The 7,231-nt window shown below is 35.3% G+C and overlaps 1 long non-coding RNA gene across 1 annotated transcript; it reads right to left on the bottom strand.

Annotated features, from left to right (window-relative positions):
• Positions 1–3,529: 3,529 nt before the first annotated feature.
• LOC126749804 (uncharacterized) lies at positions 3,530–5,189 on the bottom strand. Its single transcript, XR_007665372.1, has 3 exons — positions 4,818–5,189; positions 4,291–4,719; positions 3,530–3,793 (listed from the first exon to the last, which is right to left on the bottom strand). It is a non-coding gene; the product is annotated as an uncharacterized LOC126749804 (long non-coding RNA).
• Between the last annotated feature and the right edge of the window lie 2,042 nt (positions 5,190–7,231).

Genomic DNA, 7,231 nt, shown 5'->3' with positions numbered 1-7,231 from the left:
ACAACAGTTGGATCAATTGTTAAAGAAACTGTTAACGCGGTATGGAATATATTACAGCCAATACACTTGCCAGTTCCAACACAGGATGATTTCATTAAAATCAGTGAAGATTACATGAAAATCTGGAATTTTCCCAATTGCTTAGGTGCATTGGATGGCAAAGCACGTAAAAATTAAATGTCCCAGTCATTCAGGAAGCATGTTCTTTAATTATAAAAAATTCTTCTCGATCGTTCTTCAAGCAGTCTGTGATGCAAATTATCGCTTTACTGTAATAGAGGTGGGAGGATATGGACGACAATCCGATGGGGGTACTTTTCAAAGTTCGGCTTTCTCTAAATTACTTTCAAAGAAACAATTAAATGTACCAACTGAACAGTCTCTACCACATACGCAAATTCGAATGCCATTTGTTTTCATAGCCGATGAAGCATATCCACTACAAGAAAACTTGCTTAAACTCTATAGTAGACAAACTCTGAATCCTGAAAGGCAGTACTTTAACCAGCGATTATCTAGAGCTAGGAAGACGATTGAATGTTCATTTGGTATAATATATGCAAAATGGAGAATATTATCGAAAGCCATAGAAACAAACGAACAACTCGCCGACATTACAATTAAGGCAATTTGTCTTTTACATAATATTATCATGCATAAAGAGGGTTTCGAAAGGCATTTAAAATTGGCCACAGAAAGTCCTGCAAATAATAATTTTACAAGACCCAATTGGAATGCAAGAGGTCGGGTTCCCAATCAAGCAATTTTTATTCGTGACACATTTAAAGATTACCTAAATAATTTCCCTATTCAATATGAGTTATGAGTATGAGACTCTGTATATAAAATAAAGGTATGTACTTAAAATTTAGTTGCCTGTTATTCCACATTCTGTAGCTACTTGTGACCAAAGCTCATCTAATACATAACGGTTTCTATGATCTGGATGAGAAGCATTCCATAATGCACGCCTGTTGAACACGCAGGTTATTATGTTTACTTGCTCAGCCATTGCGTATATGCTGTACCAACAAACAACCTTTTCTAAACCAAAACATGCAAAAACCAATCAAAACCGTCCCGTATCAACGCGACAATAAATGCAAATTTTATCTCGACGCGCACCGCGTCGATCTCTTTACTATGTTTGGCTTCATTACAATACACGATGAAATAAAAGCCGCGTCGCTTACCTCGTCGCTGTGCCTCTAGCCTCGTCGTTCCACTATGTTTGTACCCTAACACTATTACCGAATTGGCAGGTATATTTGGGAGAAGTTTTTCCGTGAGCCATCTAGTAAAATTTTCCCTATTCATTTGGCACCTGTGGCCAATCCGGCTTTAAATATTAAACAGGCATTGTCCACAAAACCCTTGTCGGAACCTGCGTGAACAATTATTAGCCGACCTAAAATATCATTTAAAAGATATATATTTCTCAAATTTAACGGGTCCTTGCCCGTGAAAAAATATATGACTGTAACTTATACACACTGTTTTGTATTGTATGCTTACCCGTTGAACTAATATTTTTTAAAACACCAGCAGCGGGATTCTGATTCGCCAGTCGTTACGTCACGTTACGAGACCTCCCGCTCGTGACAAATGTCGGTGTCGTCTGAAATGTGATTCTAATTCGGTCTCGTTCGTAGCACCGTTTTCAGCCGTAGCGATGCCTAACTTCACGTTTGTTTATATCTTTTTTTATGGTTTTTATTGAATTTTGCACTTTTTTATATGTTTAAAGATTTTTGTTTCTTTACTGACCTACATTGCAGTTTTTTTTGTTACTTCTTTTGTTTTAAAAAATGCTGCCGATTTTTTACGCATTTGTTGACCAGGAAGAACACAGGGAGACAAATTTGAGGCTGAGGATGAAGAGAAGGGGAATTCGAGAAGAAATGGACCTGGCAACCCTAAATGATGAGCGATTTAAAGAATTATTTAGAGTGGACAAAGATTTATTTAATTTTTTGTGTAATAGATTGACACCCCACCTACGAGAACCCAAGTATCAGTCCGGAGTAACTATCCAGACAAAAATTTTGGTGGCTTTGCGGTATTATGCCATTGGATGTTACCAAAGAAGTCTTGGAGGTGACTTTAATTTGGGTGTCAGCCAAACAATGGCTCATAGATGTATTCATGAAGTGACCAATGCAATAAGTGTTCATTTACATGAGTTTATCCATTTTCCAACTACAAGAAGAGAAATGGACCAAATAAAGGAAGAATTTATGGAAAAATTTGGATATCCTGGTGTCATTGGGTGTATAGATGGCACTCATATAGCCATTTTAAAACCTACCATTGAAGAACACAATTTTATTAACAGGAAGGGATTTCACTCCCTAAATGTGCAAATAGTTTGCGATACAACCTTAAAAATACTATCAGTAAATGCCACCTATCCAGGTGCAACACATGATTCATTTATATGGAGAAATTCCCGGGTGAAAGACTTTTTGATGAATCAATACAATACAGGGCTTAGAAGAACCTGGCTTTTAAGAGATTCAGGGTATCATTTGCAACCTGTTTTAATGATACCTTTTCTTAATCCAAATGAGGGATCTCCAGAATCACGATATAATAGATCTCACATAATGGCAAGAAACTGTGTGGAGAGATGCATTGGGGTACTAAAAGCAAGATTTAGGTGCCTTTTAAGAGAACGAGTTGCCCGATATTCTCCAGCATTTGTGGGACAGCTGGTGAATGCTTGTTGCATTCTTCATAATTTATGCATACAGAGGCACATTCTGTATGAAGGTGAACCATTTGTGGAGGAAGGTGGCCAACAATCACTTTACCACCAATTCAAAATTTACCTAATATTGGGCTTCGAGAAGGAGAAGTGGTGAGAAGAAATGTGGTCAATACATATTTTGTTAGGTAAAAGCATGTATAGTTAAATTCGTGATTTAAGTGTCAAGTCTTTCTTCACCAGTGATTAGGTAAAAGCGGTAAAATGTTCTGTTTGAATCAAAAGTATTTTCTGTTTTTTATAAATAAATAATTTTTTTAAGTTTGTTTTGTGTTTTATTTAATTAGGGTTTTTACATTTTTTTAGATGTTTTATAATAATCTTGATTCAATTTTTTTTACATTTTTTTTGTTATTGTTTTTTACTTTTTAAATAAAGATTAGCACATTTTCTTACTTGTTTTTTTAACACATACTTTGAAGCTATTTTTCTTTTTTTAATTTTTTTTTGCTTTAAAAGTTAAATTTTGCTTAATAAAAAAAGACCTACAAAAACAAATATGATTTATTTATATTCTGTAGCAGAAAAAATACACATTAATACTTTACCTTAACTCTATAGGAACACATGTTATTGCGGCTAGAAACGTAAAAACAAAAACAACATTCTAAATAAAAAAAATATTCTAAAGCTAAAAAAATAACCAGTAATAGTTTGCTTTTATTAAGAAAGGAACACAAGATGTCATTGTCACTACAACTAGAAAAAGAAAAATTCTAAAAATACCTAAAACTAAAGTCAGAAAAGTAAAGTTAGGTCGAATATCATCCCTAAAAAGTGAAAGTTCCTTTAAGAGTGTCTCTGTCTGATGGCCTCTGTTATATCGCCTAATTTTTCATTTAGGGTATGATTTAGGGTTTCTAAATGACTGTCGATACTTTTTAATAGATTTATTGTCTCTTGATAATAGATTTCATTTGTGGGAGTAACCTTTTGCCTTTTAGTTCTTGGTGTGACTAAATAATCATGATCGACTACATGAAGCTGTTGTGAAATACTCCTTTTTTGTGGTCGTGGCTTGTTGGTCTAAAAATAAACAAAAAAATTTTTTGTTCACAAAACTGATAGTATAATGTTTGAATCAGTTTTGCCAAAAATGGTAAGCTAGTTACTGAGAAAAACAATATAAGGTCGACCCTCGGTAATGTTCGTTGAACAGACATTACCTACATATATGGCAGGTCCTTCGTCCTTCAACATTAGGTCTTCTGTTTTAATTTGTTACTGTTTACTCCTGAATGTCAAAATGTAATGTGGTATATGACTTCTCTTAAATGTATGTAAATGGTTTCTCTTGTGAGCTTTCTTGTTTTGTCTTTTAAGTGTAGTATTATTATTATATTATGTAGGTAGCTAATAAGTTACTGCTTTTAATGTTAATATTTTAATTATATGTTTTAATTTTAATTGTGATTTTAAGGTTTTATAATTTACAGTGTAGTCTTATCTATTTTTTACTTGACTTATGTAAATACTTATGTATGTATTTTAACACCAATAAAAAGTTAACAAAGAGCACTTACTTGTTCTTCTAATGCTTTATTTTCTGTAGGAATCTGCATAGAAATATTTGAGGGTCCGGGCTGTGTGTATTCACTATTGTATAAACTACCATTGAACCGAGCATCCACTATACTTGATGGAGCACTCGATGGACCACTAACGGGTTCTTCCTCTGGATAATATTTTCCATGAGCAAACTTAAAATATTATACAATACAAAAATATCGGACAATATAATAATGCCTTTGTTTCTTAAGCCAAAAAATGCAACTTACACCCTTCTCCTCCACTCCACATCCTTCAAAATATGTTTTTCCCAAAATAAGGATAACTCTTTGATCAGTATCTGATAGCATATCAGGATATGCTGGCCCACCCCCCGTCTTCATTCGCTCCCTTTTTATATCTGCAGCTCTTCTCTTAAGTCCCTGTTTATAGTCAGACCACGTCTAAAAATGTAAAAATGAAAATAAGTTATTATAACTGGTAATTGTTGGTAAAGATTGGTATATAATATATTATATAATATATTGGTAATATAACTTACCCTTTGCCATTTTTCTATAGTTCTAGTCCCATAACCAAGAGAATTTAGATTATTGGCCAGTTTTGCCCATAATCTCTTAAATTGTTCTTTTGCATTGGAGCAAGATAACCTCCCTCTTGCTAAATCCGGGTTTTCTTCCATAAACTCCACAAATACTCGTAAATGGTTTTCATTAATTTTAAATGACATGTTTTTTTTTAAGCAAAAGCCGGACGCTCATCAAAAAATTGAGGTTAGATTTCCATAATCGGGATCTCCGGTGGTCTCGACTAATTTGACATTTCAAAACGAGAGGTATCGAGTGCCTTTAACGAATTAGAATCGCAAATTGTCCGTAGTCGTTACGTGATGTCACGAAATCATGAATTAGAATTCCACTGCAGTAACCGTATCGCTCTGCCAAAATTTCTTGAACGTCAAATCGTTATCCACCCAAGTTTCGTCCAAGTAAATAATGTTTATATTCCAGGTAAAATCTGGTGATACAATGCCTAACTATTTGAAAATGAAAACTGTTATCTTTTTCGACGATAGTTTTCCGTGGCCGTTTTTTCCCTGGACTGGCTAACATTTCATCAGGGTTATTTTGTCGCCTTCTTCATCTTCCTTGTGAATTTTTCTCACAGATGATACGGAGACTCCGGTATAAAGGGAAACGCGATCAAGCTTACGCTTAAGAGGCAATTTCATCGAATTATTTGCAGCTTCTTCATCGCAAATCCTACACTGAAAAAAAGGATACTTTGCTATTAATGCGCTCGGTTTTTTTTGTCAAAGCCAGCGCGGACTTGATATATGCCAAATGAATGGCCGATTTGCGGCAAGGATGCACTTTCCTTGATATGTTATAATTCAGAAACTTCTTTTACTCTAAATACATATGAACTTAATATAAAATATAAATCATTTCTTTTAAGATCTTCTGGTTTGGTGACGAAAATATATGAAGTGCAGAGAAGCCAAGGGGTACAAGTCACATATTTTTCATAATGGAGTTAAATGCAGAAACTTACTCTTAAACACTTTAAAATGTTCGTGGCCAAGGGAGATAAGTGGAACTCTATCATGCACATCTAGTGGCGAAAAAAAAACTACTGCTTAAAAGTGCTTTTTAGTTTAGAAGTCAAGGGATACATGTGCCGCGAGTCACTTGTACCCATTGGCTTCTAAAAAATAGCTGATAATTTAGTTTACTAAAGCTGTTGTTTTCTTTTATGCATTGTTGTTGTGTTTAAATTGTTTACGTGTTGAGGCTATCAAACTTGATAAATGTCAGAAGATAGTTTTTTTAGCCTTTTTAATGGTAAGTTCTACTTTTTATCAAATCCAATGTTATTATTTATTGTAATTTGAGTCATTTAGTGTGTTTAGGTGAGGTTTCAATGTATGTTGTTAATAATATTATTTAAAAGCTCGTACCATCTTATTCTGTTGGACTGTATCACTGGTTGGAAAGATGTACTGGATTCGTATTAATACAAATATGTATATTAAAAGAAATGAAATACACTTTTATTGCCTTAATTTTATAAAAAATTATTAAAAAGAATTGGCTGACGTGTTGCTTGACTGCGTCGCAACTTGGAGTGTCTTTCGCCGTTGGTGGCGTTGCTAGCGCTCTCGCGTGAGGTGATTTGGGCTACAGGGCCGCACTCGACATGCCCGCGGCCTTGGAAGCTCAACTGCTTTCAACTGGAACTGGAAGAGGACACAAGCGAACAACTGCCCTCTTCAGGACTCCATCTGCGGTCTTCACAGATGCGACTCTTGAGATTCCATCTGCACCTTTGATGAAGCCCAAAACTCGTCCTAATCGCCACTTCATTGGGGGAACGTTGTTATCCTTGATTAGGACTATCTGGCCAACCTTCAAATTGCCCTTGGTTATATACTCGTCGCTTATATACTCGTGTTGCCAGCGATTCCAAAATTGCTCGTAAACCTTCTGCAGCAATTGATACTGCGACAGTTGATTTTCTGGTATAGCCTTAACTGATGGCTCCAAGACAGCTGTAGTACTGCGGCCGATTAGAAAGTGTGCGGGGGTAAGAGGGGAATGATCATCAGGATGAGAGCTCAAAGGGGAAAAAGGTCTCGAATTTAACACAGCTTCAGTGCGTACAAGTAGGGTTTGGAAATCAAAGATTAGCAACGTATAAGAACCCACTACCCTTTTTAAATGATATTTCAAGCTCCTAACACCCGCCGCCCAAATTCCACCGAAATGTGGAGAATTGGGAGGAATAAAGTGCCACTTAATACCCAGATTTTCAACTGACTCAGTAATGTTCTCGTTATTATCCAGTAAAAATTGACCCATGGACTGTAAATCTTTATAAGCTCTAATAAAGTTGGTTCCGTTGTCGGAAAAAATCTCTGTTGGTTTTCCTCGCCTACCAATAAACCGATTAAGA

This window comes from Anthonomus grandis, unplaced genomic scaffold (genome assembly GCF_022605725.1).
Source record: "Anthonomus grandis grandis unplaced genomic scaffold, icAntGran1.3 ctg00000820.1, whole genome shotgun sequence".
Classification (NCBI taxonomy): domain Eukaryota; kingdom Metazoa; phylum Arthropoda; class Insecta; order Coleoptera; family Curculionidae; genus Anthonomus; species Anthonomus grandis.
The sequence above is the reverse complement of the archived record's forward strand: the minus strand, read 5'-3'. Positions and strand labels throughout refer to the sequence as shown.